Source organism: Nannospalax galili, unplaced genomic scaffold (assembly GCF_000622305.1).
Source record: "Nannospalax galili isolate Female #2095 unplaced genomic scaffold, S.galili_v1.0 scaffold600, whole genome shotgun sequence".
NCBI lineage: Eukaryota > Metazoa > Chordata > Mammalia > Rodentia > Spalacidae > Nannospalax > Nannospalax galili.
The window spans coordinates 5,545,003-5,561,380 of NW_008348789.1; positions in this window are offsets into that span (position 1 = coordinate 5,545,003).

Consider the following 16,378-nt stretch of genomic DNA (forward strand, 5'->3'; position numbering starts at 1 on the left):
ATACATATATAATCAGTTTTAATGTATAGGAAAGGAAAATGGATTTGTCATGTTAAAACTGTCTATGAAATGTACATTGAATTCCAGCAATAAATAAAACAGAGAATTTCATTTCCATTCTGATGAATAAATGTAAACAGGTCGAATCTTGAAATATGATAGCAAGTAATGTGGTTAATTTCAAGTCACCTGATCTGCTTCATAATATAGACCACTGAACTGTTCATGTAATTCACCTGAAATTTGTGGAGAATTTCTCTGTCAACTAGTGGAAATGAAGAGAGAAATCTACCTGTGAGATTTTACTGATTTTTCTCATAATGGAAATTCTCTTTGGATTTGAAGGACTGTGAATTTTGAATTGTTTTAAAGTAACTTTTTAATTTATTTTCTATACCCAACAAGGAGCTCCATAAGAAAATTTTATAAAAGAGACAATCGTGGTTCTAGTCAGGCTGTTGTATATTTACCACTATCTGCTTGTTTGTCCATTTTTTTCCTTTAGCCTTTTCTGGCCCCTTTTAATAGAAACATGTAAAATCACCAAATTAATCATAAATTACATAGAACGAAAGGAAGTGTAGTAAACAATGATGATCTCAATGGCCCCTTTTAATCTTCGTTCTTCACTCTGGAGATATGTTGGGTGACACCTCTCCCTACCCCTTATGCCACATGTCAGCTCTTTTCTGCCTGAAGGGAACTCCATTTGAGTTACCACACCAAGGAAGCTCTTGACATTTTTATATAGTCCACCCTGTCATTTACTGTAAATCATCCTGTCTCCATTGTCTGTTACTTTCTGTTCTTTGTCCTGTGACAAATGTCCTCATTGATTTAGGTTCTCTGGAGTGTTACATGGATGTCAGCTATTGAAGAGCTTTGTCTTATACTGATGTCCATGATCTATTAAGTCAGTACTGAATGTACTAGAGATTTTGTTCAGAAAGCGAGAGCCCAGATTGGCCATGGATTCAAGGAACCACAAATTTGTTGATTGTATTAGCAATGTTACTCATTTGTAACATCAGATAAAAAAGAAATAATGAATATATTATCTGTGATTTTCTTTTGTTTCCATTAAAACTTTTAGCCTTTCATTTGCTTAATTCTTAACCTGTTTCTATTCTTGACATTGGTATATGTATATTCACTGGTTTTATATCATAGCATTTAAGGAAGGTCTTGTGCATGTCTTTATTACCATCATTGGGGAGGCAGAGGCAGGCAGATCACTGAGCTTGGGGATAGCCTGGTCTACATAGCAAGTTTCAGGCCAACTGGGTCAACTGGGGTTACAGAAAGACCCTGTTTCAAAATAAAGAAATAAACAAACCATGAACAACAAGAAAAATAAAACCTACAAGATATTACTAAATATCTCCAACAAAGAACATGACTTTGGACAATGTAGTAATGTTCTAATTTGTAAAAAATAATGAAAGAATGCCACATGTGTTATTATTTCTCTTGAATCTGCATTATTTTCTAAAACTGGTTCATCCAGTTTGTGAGAAATACATTTTGCTTTAACCAAATCTGGCCTGACTATATTTTACCCATATGCACATATTCAGATTCTTTTGAAATGACATGTGCTCTTACACTCTTAGCCTAAATAATTCAAAATTATACACTTCTGCATTCAAAAAATAAAAAAGAACATTCGCTGAAATCAATATTATAGTTGCTGCTTTATAATATAGTTGAAGTTTTGTGTTGATTTGATTGAGGTTGTCCCCCAGAGGCTCTAAGTATTTGAACATTCATCTTCAGTTGGTGGTGTTGTTTTGGGAGGTCCTAGAAAGTACTGTCATTTTAGAGGAAGCAAGTCACTAGGAAAGGGTTCTCAGATTTCTTAAGCCTTGCCTAATTCTCTTCTCTCTCTCTCTCTCTCTCTCTCTCTCTCTCTCTCTCCCTCTCCATCTCTCTGTCTCTCTCTCCCCCTTTCCCTCTTCCTGCTTGTAGGTGTGAACACTCAACTGTCTCTTCCAGCCACATTCTGCTTCCATGCCTCCTAGGTCATCATGGACTCTAATCCCTCTGGAATCCTAAAACAAATAAACTCTTCCTTCTGTAATTGCCATGGTCATGGTGTCTTTTCATAGCATCAGAAAAGAAAGGAACACAGATTTGTTTAGTATAATTTTGACTATCTCTTTGGTCTAGATGAATATTTAAATACAGAGAACTCCTTGAAAAAAATAAAAGTGTTTTGATTAGGTGACCAGATCACATGGAAGCAAGTTGAGATGATTTATAATACTGACATGGCAGTTGTGAATAATCCTGTCTCCTGGAATCTGAAGTTTCCTTATTAGGGTACTAAATACATCTTTTCTTATAATATGTTTCCATTGCTTTTTTGCATAACTTGCATTCATAAACTTGCATATTTATGAATTCCTGACTTTATTCGAATCAGTGCCTATAATAGTACATTTTATAATACCCATAATCTTGTTTTAGTTATTTAGGTTATTGATTTTAATTTATTCACAGTGTATAGTACAAATGACTTTCATATTTGATTTTGAAAACATGAACAATCCTAATTTATATTTTTTCTCATTTTTTCTACTTTTATAGACCTCATAAAAGTTAAGGTCATTTTATTTCAAATATCGTTCATGTCTTACAAATGCAATGAAATATTTTAATACTAAATATTTTCTTTCCAGATTTTCACCTAAATTGTTGCTCTCTCTTAAGAGGTTTCTAACTTCATGCTTGCGATTTAATCATTCTTATGTTGTTTAGAACTATTGTGTGTGTGTGTGTGTGTGTGTGTATGCATGCACTGTGTATGCTTATGAAGGTCAGAGGGCAACTGTGGGAGTCCTTCCAGCATACAAATCCCAGGGATTGAACTCATGTCTTTCAAGCTCCGCAGCAAGCTCATTTACCCATTAGCTTATTTCTCCAGAATCTCTTCTCATATTCTTTATAGTTAAAAATTGTTATTATTCTAAATTTTTCATTTTTATACTGTGTGTTCATCGTTTTAATTTAGGTTGATTTTTATTCACATGAATGTGTGTACGACTATGTAAGTGTATGTCACGTGAGTGCAGCTGCCTGCAGAAGCCAAAGATGGTGACAAGCCCACGGGAAATCCAGGTACAGACAGTTGTGAGCCACCTGACTTACATGGTGGTAAACAAGTATCTTTAAATTCCTTATAAATTTTCTTGTAAAGGATCAACAATTAGCAACATACAAATGTTTTTGTTTCAGTAAACATTTCTGATAAAAAATTACCAGTTCTCCAAATAGTTCTTTTGCTGTTTAAATCTTGCTTATTAAAAAATAAAATAAATTCCTTTATGTTTCCCTAATTACTAACAATGTAGAGCACCTTTTAAGATGTTTCCTAGCCATCTTTAATTCTTCTTTTGAGAAGTCTGTTAGATCCTGAGCTCATCTTTTAATTGGTTTATTTGCTTTCTTGATTCTTTGCTTTTTGAGTTCTTCATATATTCTCAATGTTAAACCTCTGTCAGATGTGTTCCCAGTGAAGATTTTCTCCCACACTGTGGGTTTTCTCTTCACTTCATTGGTTGTTCCTTTTGCTGTAGCTGTAGAGAAGTTTTTTAGTTTAATGAGGTCCTACTTCTTGATACTTGACCCTAATTCCTGAGCAATTGCTGTCTGGTTTAGAAAGTTCTTTCCATGCCTCCCCTATCCCCCCACTGAATTGCACATAGTCTTCCATACATGCTAAGTCGTATTCATTCAGGTGTTTGTAAATGTGTACTATAAATATGTAAATGTGTCCACTGGCACCTAGTCAGCCCATCCAGTGGCCATGTGTAAGTAATACTCTACCTCACACAGCAGCAATCAGTCTCAAATAGCTCTCAGTCTAGTGCTGGTCCATCACCTATTTCTCACTTCCCCTTTGGACCCTTGTTTAATTGAGCTGATATGGGTCCATCACCTATTTCTCACCTCCCCTTTGGACCGTTAATTGAGCTGACAAGGGTCCATCGCTCAACACCACCACTACTGCCACAGTTTCACATGAGCAAGCCTCCAGTGTCCTGGGAGCCTCTACCTCCCTGTGTTCAAAAACTAGGCATGGCTCTTGCAATCTTTCTGCTACCTCCTCCACATTGGTCCCTGAGATGTGGGTGGGTAAGGTTCCATTTAGGAATCTCGTCCTACACTCTGTCTTTTGTTCTCCAAAACCTAGCCAGTTGTGGCCTTCTATGTGCATCACAATCTGAAGTACATGGAAGGCTCAGTGGTGAGAGTTTTAGGGATACATTAGCATTCTCTCCCTTATTCTGCTAGGTATGATCCATGAGCCATAGTTGTGGAGATTCAGCTGCATATGTATCACCCAGTACTGGACATCTATTAATGATGTGTTCTCTGTGCCTGACCAAATGTGCAAATCTGCAGTAGCCTCAACCTTTTGCAAAAAGAAGCTACACGGCATGCTTTTATGTACATACAAGGATCAATATTTATCATATAATAATAAGTTTCTTTTATCTTGAGATATGAAATACATAGGGTTTTCTCCAGAATCTATGTCTTCTCATGTTACGTGTATTTGGCTGAGGTTAAAGTGTCACCCATGAGTTCTCTCCCACTGAGAGGGATTTAAATCCAATTAGATAACTGCTGATTGCCCCCCCCCCCAATAACAGTGAAAGTACCACACCAATTGAGGTAGTTTGCCATGCCACCTTGGTTACTAGGCTTCAGGGCTGGGATGAACCATAGATTATTCTTGGTCCCGGACAACTGTATGGTCTTAAACACCTAAAAGGAAAATATAACCAAAGATTAAAGGGATCAGAATATTTCTGTAAGGGTCCACGTGTATAGCTAATGTTTACATAACAAGAAACAATGCCAGACAGGAGCTACCTTCCTTTGAGTTGTTGGCCAGGGTGGCACAAGTGACTCCCAGACAGTAACCCAGCATAGAACTGGGAGAAGGAACAGCAGGCCAAATTTTACCTAAAAGGAATATTGGCAACTGATTGCTTCTAGATGAGGAAGAGCTGATCTTCCTAAAACAAGGAACTCTAGATAGGCTGACTAGATTCAGTGGATGGACAAGCACTGGGGAACGGCTTGGGGTGCTGACAACACAGCTGACGGTAATAGAGATGACCCAGTATATGGTCTCCAGGGGGGGAGGGGAGGCTATGGTAGGTTGCTATTTGGAATGTGGGTATATAGATGAATAAGATTGTTTGGGATTTTCTGTATGAAATGCAAAAGGTTAACAAATAAAAACAAATGAGTTATATTTGAGGAAAAAACATAAAAATTTGCTTCATGTTAATTAGTAGAGGTGAAAAAATTACCATTGAAATCTATGTGATGACTTTATATCCATACTCAGTTGCCAAGGATCTCAGAAAGTAACTGATTGTGACTAGTAACAGTCAGCTACATAGAGATTAGAGACACATGTGCAAACATCTAAGTATTAGTTGCATCAAAAATGAGTATTTCAGTATGAAACAGTATATTTTTAAATAAAATAGAGATTTTTTAAAGGTTAAAACCTCATTCGATTTTATGTCTTATAGGGTTTATACTGATTTTAATATTGTATTACTGTATTAATTCAACTGTGAACAGCCAATTTTAAAAGAGATGCATCTTTGCTCTGGAAATTGTTATTGAATGTTAATGCTGTAATGAAATGTTTCTTCTAATCATGTGGTTATTAAATAAATAATGAAAACACAGTTCTTTCCTACACATATATCTTGTAGGTTATTACCAATGCTGTCTTCTAACATTTTCAGAGTTTCAAGTTTCACATTGAGGTTAAGGATCTAGTTTCATCCTTCTACATATGGAGGTGCAGTTTTCCCAGCACCATTTTCTGAAGATGCAGTCTTTCCTCCAGTGAACGTTCTTGGCCCCTTTGTTAAATATCAGGTGACTGAAATTTGAAGGTACTCATGTTTGGGTCTTCAATTATGTTCCATTGATCTACAGGTCTATTTTTGTGCCAGTAAAAGGTTGGGGTTCCTTTTTCTGTTTTTATTGTTTTATTGAAATTTTTTGTGTATTTCATACAGAACAGCTCGAACAATCTTAATCATCTTTATACTCCTATCCCCATTGGCACCCTCTAATACCCCTGCTTCACTGGAATCCATATACTCAGTCATCCCTGTTAAGGCCCACTGTTTCTCAGCAAATGTTTTTATGACCATAGCTCTGTAATATAGTTTGAAATCTGGTATACTAAGCACCCCAACATTGATCTTGTGCTCAGGGTTGCTTTAGCTATCTGGAGTCTTTTGTGGTTAATATAAACTTTAGGATATTTTTTCCTAATTCTGTGAAGAATGTCATGGGGGTTTCGAGTTGCATTGCATGAATCTATAAATGCCTTTTGGTAGAATGGTCATTTTCCCAATATTAATTCTTCCAATCCATCCTTGAGCATGGTCAGTCCTTCCAGCTTCTGGCATCTTCCTCAATTTCTTTTTTAAAATTAAAGAGATTTAATTTTTCCATTGTAGAAGCCTTTAATGTCTTTGGTCATGTTTATTCTGAGGTATACTTTTTAAGGCTATTATGCTGTTGTGAATGAGAGGGTATCTATGTACACTCTTTCTCCAATTTCTTCTTATTAATATATAAAATGCTACTTTTTTGGAGATTAATTTTATAGCTTGCCACTTTACTCAATGTGTTAATCATTTCTAGGTGTTTTCTGGTGGAGTTTGGGGATCGTTTAAGTATAATATCATATTGTATGCAAAAAGGGATACTTTATCCTATTATTTTCCAATTAGTATTCCTGTAATTTCCTTCTCCTCTCTTACTGTTCTAGCAATAGTTTCAAACACCATATTAAAAAGGAGGGGAGATCATGGACAGCCTTGTCTAGTTCTTATTTTGACGGGAATGCTTCCAGTTTTTCTTCATTTAGACTGTGGGTTTGTTGTATGTAACATTAATTATGCTGAGGTATGTTCCCTTCAGTCCAATTACTTCTAGAACATTTAACAGAAATCCATGTTGAATTTTGTCAAAGGCCTTCTCTGCCTCTATTGAGATGACCATGTGTTTTTTGTCTTTGAGTCCATTATATGATTTTGATATTAATTGACTTATGTATACTGAACCGTCCATGACTCTCTGGGGAAAAAAAAAACAACAAAAAAAAAACCAATATGATCATGATGGATGGTCTTTTGGATGTGTGTTTCCATGTGGTTTGAGATTTTTTGCATCTATGTTTATTAAGGACATTGTTCTCTATGGTTTTTAGAACTGTTTCAATTTCCTTGTATTTTCAAATTTAAAAATGTATAGGTTTTTAAAGTATTCCCTTATAATGTTCTGGATCTTTTTGTTGTCTGTTGAGATGTTTCCCCTCTCATCTCCGATTTTGTTGATTTGGAGTTTTTCTTTATTTCTTTTGTTTGCCTGGGCTAAGGGTGTGTCTATCTTGTTTATCTTTTCAAAAACAGCTCTTGGATACCTTGATTCTTTGTATTTTTTTTTTGTTTGTTTGTTTCGTGAATTTCTGCTCTAATTTTTGGTATTTATTCTTTTCCGCTGGGTTTGGGTTTCATTTGTTGTTGCTTTTCAAGTGTTTTGTGTTAAGTCATTGTATTCTTTCTGATTTTTTTAATGTAGATACTTAGAGCTATAAACTTCCCTCTTATAACTGCTTTTAAGGTGTCCCAGATGTTTCACTGTGTTGTATTGTCCTTTTCATTTAGTTCCAGGAATACTTTATTTTTTCTTAATTTTGCCTTCAACACATTCATCATTCAGGAGTATGCCTTTTGATCTGACTGTGTTAATGTTTCTTCAGGTGTTGATTTTAAGCTTTATTGCAATGTGGTCTGATAGAATGCATGGAGGTAGAGGTATTTCAAGTTTTGTATTTGTTGAGACGAGCACCAGGATGTGGTCGATTTTACAGAAACTTCCACTGGGTGCTGAATAGAAAATATATTCTTTGGTGATTTGGTGAAATGTTCGATGGATGTCTGTTAGGTCCATTTAATGTGGTCTTTCTTAATTCAGTGAAGAAATTATACTAGATGCTGGAGAATATGTGGGGAAAGGGGGATGCTCATTCACTGCTGGTGGGATTGCAAACTCCTGCAAACCCTATGGAAAGTAGTGTGGAGAACTCTTAAAAAAAATGAACCTACCATTTGACCCAGTTTTACTACTCCTTGGCATATATTCAAAGGACTCATCCTATTGGAAAGACACTTGTATATCTATGCTCATTGCTATTCTTTTTGCAATAACTAAGAAATGGAAGAAATATAAGTGTCCCTCAGCTGATAAGTAGATAATGAAAATGTGGTACATTTACACAATGGAGTTCTACTCAGTGGTATTGAAAGATGAAATCATAAAATTTCAGGTATATGGATTGAACTAGAAAGTATTATACTAAGGGAAGTAACACAGACACAGAAAACAAACAATGTGTGTTCTCCCTCATAATGTGAATCCTAGTACCAAATACTTATAAGAAAGTAGGTATCCATACTTAACTGCAGGAATCAGAATAATGAAAAGAACAAGGAAGGTATAAGAAAGAACCTCAGACATAAGAACAGCAGGAGACAGGTGTTACTAAGGGAGAAATGAATAAAAATGGACTATTTACATGGGATGGAGGTGGGGGGGTTTATACAAGGAACCTTGGGGATAAAAGGAAAGAAGCTTAAGAGAGGTGGGACCATAGAAGAGTGGCATTATAAAGGGGGAAATGGTGAAAATGGGGGCACTTTAAATGAGTAAACCATGGCAGAAGGGTTCGACAGGAAGAGAGGAGAGATCATTCCTAGTTAGATTAAAAAAACAAAAAACAGAGGTAATTTTATTAGTCTAACAAGCAAATGACAAATAACACCCATTATCTCTACATGAGTCCATGTGTATAATTAACAGCTACATAACAAGAAACATTGCCAGACAGGAGAAATTGCCATTTGAGTTGTTGGACATGGTGGTCCAAGAGACTCCCAAAATAACACAGCTTATTTCCATAGCCCTTGATGGCCTCCCAGAACTTGAAGGTAAGACCCTACTGCTGAAGACAGAACATACTTTGGACACAGGATTTCGAACAATAGAGCTGGAACTTATCTGAACCTTTCTCCTGGAGGCTTGCTGTCATAGTTTTGGAGATCAATATGAAGTTTCCAAGGGCAAACAGCAATCAGTAGTCCAACACCAGCTTCAAGACCAAATAACCACATCAGTGGCCGACACAGGATTCAACATTGGTGCATTAGTGGTAGTTTTATCTTGGAGGCAATCAACAGCTACTTAATTGGACTAAAAGCACACTCAGTGGGAGGAAACTCAAGTCTGGTACTGTAAATGTAACCAAGTACACATGGGTGGTGTAGTCATAGATCTTAGAGAAAACCCAAAGACCATCACATTCCTAGTCTAAAATAATTTCCTACTATGTGCAAAATATTTATCCTTATATTTACAGACAGACATTCCAGTCACCACTCTTCAAAGGAGTTTATTTTGCAATAGTTGGAGACTATTATCAAGTACCACAACAGGTCATACACAGACATTGTTTATGAATTTCCTAGGCTTAAGTGACACATTTAAAATACAACATATATACCTAATGTATATGGAACATAGAATAGGGGTAAAGAAGAGGACACTGATGAATCTCCCAGTTTTCATTAATGAACCTCTCTCATGGAATAGAAGGCCAGAAGCACAAAAGTTCACAAAGGGCCAAAGTGTAGAAATTAGGAGTCTGTAGAATGCTGGTCCTTGGACAGGACTCCTATATTAATCTTCACCACACCCAGCACTCAGGGACCATCGCAGAAGAGAGGGAAGAAAGATTATAAGAGCCAGGGAGGAGGTGCATGATCATATGGAAACAAAGTTCTAAAAGTTCCTGGGACCCTGCTCATATGATTCTATGGCAATGGTGTCAGCATACAAAGTCCACTGCAAACTCAGGCAGAAAAAAATACCAGCATGGAACTAGGGAAATGAATAGCAGACTCCAACCTTAGCTGAAGAAATAATCACAGCTGATTAGTGCTAGCTGAGGAAGAGCGGAACTTCCTAAAACAAGGGACTTCAGGTAGGTTGACTAGACCTCAGTTGATGGATTTGCACCTGGGACTATCTGGGGTCACTGACTTGACATAGTTTCCCTTAACATGGATGGCAGAGTATATGGGTTCCAAGGAGGGGCTATGGGAGGGTGCTGGTGAGGACAAGGGTATAAAGATAGTGAAGATTGTTTAAGATATTTGGTATGAAACACACAAAAAAATCAATAAGTACAAATTTTAAAAAATGAATTCAATAATACATCCTGCACTGAAAATTCCTCTCAAGCAGCACCATTGTGTTAGGCTACCACCTCTGATGGCAGTAGCAGCCAGGAAGCTCCTTCAATTTTCTAGTAGCCAGTGTTATGCTGCACTAACCACAGCTCCTGTTCCCAGTACCACTTATATAAGCAAGGGAGACTTCTCTGGGTACTTTTTTCCTACTACACCTGCTATAACCAAGACTACAAAGTCTGTGTGTGTGTGTGTGTGTGTGTGTGTGTGTGTGTGTGTATTCTCATGGTTTTAGAAGATTATTCTATTTTTGGATAAACTGAAGTTCACTCGATTCGATCTCCCATTCTTTGTACTAAGTGGAATGCCAATAGTTTCCATTTTTCCTTCTTGTAGAAAATACTTATGAATCATTGTTAGCTCTTTCAAGATGGCCATAAGGCTCTAACTTTAGTATGACTTGAAAATAATTTGTATAATTGAAAATGTAGCAAAATGTTAAAATCATGTGGGGTATAATTTTTCATCTCTGATATGTCCTTTTGGTTCTCTGTAATATATAAGGGCTTCTTGAAAGTGTAAAAACATTTCTGTTCTAAGGATAAAATAATATTTTTATTAAAGTCACTTTGGGTACTAACTTTCTGAAGATGAGTAACACTGCACACTTCTCAGAATCATTATCATTTCTTATATTGAAAATATATTACTGGGGCTGGAGAGATGGCTCAGCTCTTAAGAATGAATCTCAGTATCCACATGACAGCTAACAACTATGTGGAACTCTGGTTTCAGGGGTCTACCCTCTTCTGGCTTCTGTGGACCATTGTACATACATGGAGCACTTACGTAAATGCAGGCAAAACTCTCATACATATAAAATAAAAGTAAAGGAAATATTAACAAAAGAAAATACATTTCTTTGATGATGTCAGTTCTCCTTACTTTCAACAAGTACAAAAGTAAATGTAATCTATATTTTGACCTATTTCAGGAGGAAATATGATTTCTATTTTTTTCTGTTTAGAGCTACTTTATAGGGGGATTGTGGTTAACTATACCAGTTTTTAATCAAGAGAGAAAATATTGATACAGCAACCTAGTCCAATTCTAAAAAGTCTTCTTTGTCTTTTAAAATAAGGAGTATTCATAAAATTTTAGAAAGTCTCTTGTGCTTGCATACCAACCAATTTTTCAACTGCAATTTTATGGTATTATGTGGGGACCTAAAGGCCCCACCTTGAATAGGTCCGAAAAGGAATTTACTGGGGGAGCAGCCTGGCTTGCTTTGAAAGTCTGAAGAATACTTCCACACTGCTGAGGAGTGCATGATCAGCGCGTGACCATCCTTAAGCTACACCCTTGGGAGGGGGGAGGGGGGAGTTCCAGGTGCCTTTATGAGCTTTGTAACACCTGCAATAAATGAGTCCCTGCTTGACTAGACTCCCCATTGTGTCTTAGTGTCCCTGGGTAATGGGAGTGGTGTGGGCCGGGTAATGGGGGTGGCGTAGGCTGGCTAATGGTGTGTTTACTCATCCCCAATCATTACCTCCCTAGTGGTCGCTGGTTCAAACCCCCGGCAACATTATTAAAAGTACATTAGAATAAAGTATATATTTTACTTATTTTAACATATAATAGTAGTTTGCTAGCAATTATGTAAGTGTGCCCATGTTTGTAATGCCAATGGAAGTCAGAAGAGGGTACCAGATCCTGGCTGAATTAGGAATTACAGGCTGTTGTTAACTGCTGTGTAGATCCTGGTAACAGAATCTGGGTCCTCTACAAAAACAGCCAGTGCTCTTTAACTGCTGGGCCATCTCTAATTCCTGTAATACATTTATTCTAACAATTACAGGAAATATTATTTACATTCAAAAAAATATAAAATATATTTAGTCTGTCACTTTGTAAGGTATGAAATCTATGCTAGTCAGTGTAAAAGATTAGAATTGGCAGTATCCGCTGGTTTTCTTTCACTTGTAAATTTGTACGCTTTAAACTACTAACACTGTGATTTTTAAGGATTTTACAGATTTGAAAATATCCTGATATGTCAGATGTAATGCTGTATGTCTTTAAATCCAGCACTTAGGTAGCAGAGGCAGGCTGATCACTGTGAGTGTAAGACCGGTGTGGTCTACAAAGCAAGTTCAAAGGCATCTGGGGCACAGGGAAATCTGTCTCAAAAAGATGGAAAAAATTCTGAGATGTATTTCACTTAAAAATATTTTAAAACATTCCTCTTTATCTTTATTATAAAAGTAACAATAAATTGAAACTTTATGGAGGATCTTACAAATTATAAACATCTCTCATCTCTATATTTCTCAGTTTAGCAGAGCTTGACCTTGAACTCTTCATCCTGCTGACAAAGAATAACACATATTTGTCAGTGCACTAAGATAATCAATTGCTCTTCTTATCAATCCACCTAATGTCCTATAATTAACCAAGTACCAGTATAATGTGAATGTGAGTCATACCCGTATTTCTCTGTGCATTGTCATATTCATGTCCATCTCTATATCACAGAGAATATTGAGTCAGCTAATCAATATTCATTTTCTATGTTCATAAACCTGCATAGAATTTTATATAACATTCACTATCAGATATGCAATCAAAGTGTCATCAATCATCATATAGTCACAATTAAAGTCAAAATTAGGCATATTTTCAAACTGAGTGTTTGAAATGATGTGTCAAATAAATGTTTTCATCAGTTGTGATAATGACTTATACCTAACCATGTAACTGAAAGTTAGTGTTTGTAAACAAGGTCATTGAGTCATGTGTTCTTTTGTAACCTTAGGACCAATTGCAGTGAAATGGCATATGAATACATGTACCAATATTTTTACATATCAATGTGCTATAAGCAATCCATCTGTCTCACTGAAAACAATGAGAGGGATTGAGAAACTTCCGTTTTATAACTCTGTGTGTGTGTGTGTGTGTGTGTGTGTGTGTGTGTGTATGTGTGTGTGTTTCAAGGAAAATGGATCAAAGGGCAAAATTCTTTTCTCATAAGATAATGGTGTGCCTGCTTCTGGTTCATCATTTCATGTTGGAGATGTGTTTCCCAAAGAGAATGAGCAAAGACAGTCCTTGAGAGCAGAGTTACTAGTGAAATCTGAAAGAGTAAGCTCCCAGAATTTCAGGTCTACTCTTGGCCTTAAAAGGAATACTAAGTATCAGACTGTTCAGTAAGGCACAACCCTAAGATGGCTTATAAAGGTTGCAATCAGTATTTGCAAAAGAGATCATGAATGGTAGGAGTGACTAATAGTATAGAACTCACCCATGAACTGCTTAACTACTTGGTTACTGAGTAGTTCAGTGTACTTGACTAAACATTTCATATAAGTTGAATTGTACAATTACAAAAAATGATCTTAATGTGCCTTCATTCAACTTGACCTATGTCTTAGTTACTTTTCTCTCGCTGTGATGAAACACTGCTCAAAAGGTTTATTTCATTCATACATCCTCATCAGAATCCATCCTTGAGGGAATCCAGGGCAGAAACTGAGGACAGGCTCTTGGAGGCAGGAGATTAAGCACAGATCATAGAGGAATGCTGCTTATTGACTTGTTCCTCTGGTCTGTGTTCATCCTGCATTCTTATACAACCCAGGACGACCTGACCAATGGTGGCACCACCCACAGTTGGATGAGGCCTCCTATATTCCTCAACAATCAAGAAAATGTCTCAGAATTCCCACAGGCAAATCCAAAATAGGAAATTCTCTAAATGAGGCCCCCTCTTCTGAAGTGTGTCAAGTTGACAGCTGAAACCTCCAGCACAGCATGCGTCAAGCTTTTTGAGACTGATTAACAGCCCCATTTTTGTCATTATTGTATATCTCTCAGCAGAATGCAAGTACCTAGCACTTCTTGAAAACATGATTTTTTTGTTTTGTTTTGCTTTGGTTTTTTTTGTTGTTGTTGATGTTGTTTTCTTGACACAAGGCCTCCCTGTAGCCCCAGATGACCTGGGATTCCCTATTTAGATCAGGCTGGTCTCCATCTCACAGAGCTCCTTCTGGCTCTGCCTCCCCAGTGCTGGGATTAAAGGCATGCACCACCACACCAGAAAACTTGATTGGTTTTGTTGTTCTTCTTGTTGTTGTTGTTGATGTTGTTGTTTTTGTTGTTACAGTTCATGGATAATAGAAGTAGCTGTTAGGCAATTGTAGCCAGTGTGGAAGGGACTACAATAATCACTAGCTCATCATTCTCATTTCCTGATAGTTTTGTTTGATGAAAGGTTTGTTTTTTTTATCTCATACCAGAGAATGGACTCCATACCTACAGCTAAACATTTCAAATCTCAATTCAGAGAAACTCATAATTTTTACTGTTTAGCCATAAGAGATAGTGCCCAATGCTTATCAGTGGAATGACTCCCTAATCCTACATACCCATGATTTCTCTGCTCTCCATGGATTGCTTATTCCCAGTGAATTCATCCATTATGTCTGGTGTTTATAATGTGCATATCTGCCTTCTATTGGCAAAATATGTACTGAATGATCTCATATGACGGGGACACTCTATCCTACAATAACTAAGCTAAGCTCATAAATGAAAATTTAAAAATATATATCCACATACACATATAGTGTGTTAAACATGTAGGTTCCAGAGTGTATTAAAATATATATATAAAATTGAGTACTGAAGTCCCTTACAGTAATTAATACATAACTTGTATACTATCTGAATTGTTCTCATCATTTTGAAAGTATTGCAAATATTTTCCTTGGGAATAGTTAGCTTTTATATTTCTTTTCTTAAATGTTAAATGGACTTTCCCAGACAAATTTTTTTTTTCAGTCAATATCTGGCTTCTAGATAGATGCAGAGCTCAAAGCATTTGAATTGACTGCCAGAGTGTGTTTCCTGGAAGCTGTAATTTTTTTTTCTTTTTTTAACTTTCGTTCTTTGTGGAAAACCAATACAACCCATTTAGAAGGAGCCTTCTGGATCAAATGTTTATATATTTCATAAAGAGTGACGGGCATAGCCTCAATATCTGTAAACTGTTAATATATTTTATTCATTTGAATGCAATTCATTAATTGATGATACTAGTTGACATAATAGTATCAGCTGAAAGTATACAATCTAAATCTAAGAAATATTTGTTTCATTTAACTTTTTTCAGCAGTTTCCTTAGTTCAATTGTATTAAAAAATGTGTATTCTACAAAGTAAATTATATAACACACATTATGGTATAAGAAAATAATCCCATCCTAATCAACGTTAGTTCTCTTCAAACTTCACTTTTACAGATGATATATATTTTGTTAAAGCTTAATATTTCCAATATAATGGATCAATAAAAAAGTGTTTTTACTACAATCAAAATCAACTTAAACCATTTAAAACATATGTTATATTGAACATAGATAATATGTTCGATTGTTTTTAATTTGTATAAATAGTTTACAGTTCTGAGCTCTAATAGAGTAGAAAAAATAATAATAAATTAGTAAATATTTTCAATGAAATAATATTCACATATGAAACAAAAACTTTAATACTTCTAGAAATTTGGGTACAAATGAGTAATAATGAACCATACTGACAAAATTTAAACTTTTACTTAAAAGTTCTGATATTAATCCTAAATAAACAAAAATACATTGTAAAGATGTCCTGTTTTGAAATTTATTTTTTTAGATGATTAAGTTTAACTTACAAAACAACCCGAAAGAAATATTGGAAACATTAAACTAAAATGCATAAGGGAAAGTGGGTAAGAAATTCCAACACTGTGGGAGACAGACTTGAGCCTAGGCTGAAAGTCTTATTGACAGCCATACAGCAGGCCTGAGGCAACGGCCTGACTGCTGGAGCCACAAGGAATGCCTTGTGACATTTTGCTCCCATTGGCAAATCATGAGACTGATGCCTAGAGCTCGCCACTCCCTAATCACCACCCTTGGATACCTCACCTTTAAACTACTTACCGTACTGTGCACCGCCCTTGGATACCTCACCTTTAAACTACTTGCTGTGCTGTGATTGGACCACTACCCCATATAAGCTTGTGCCTTCCTGCAA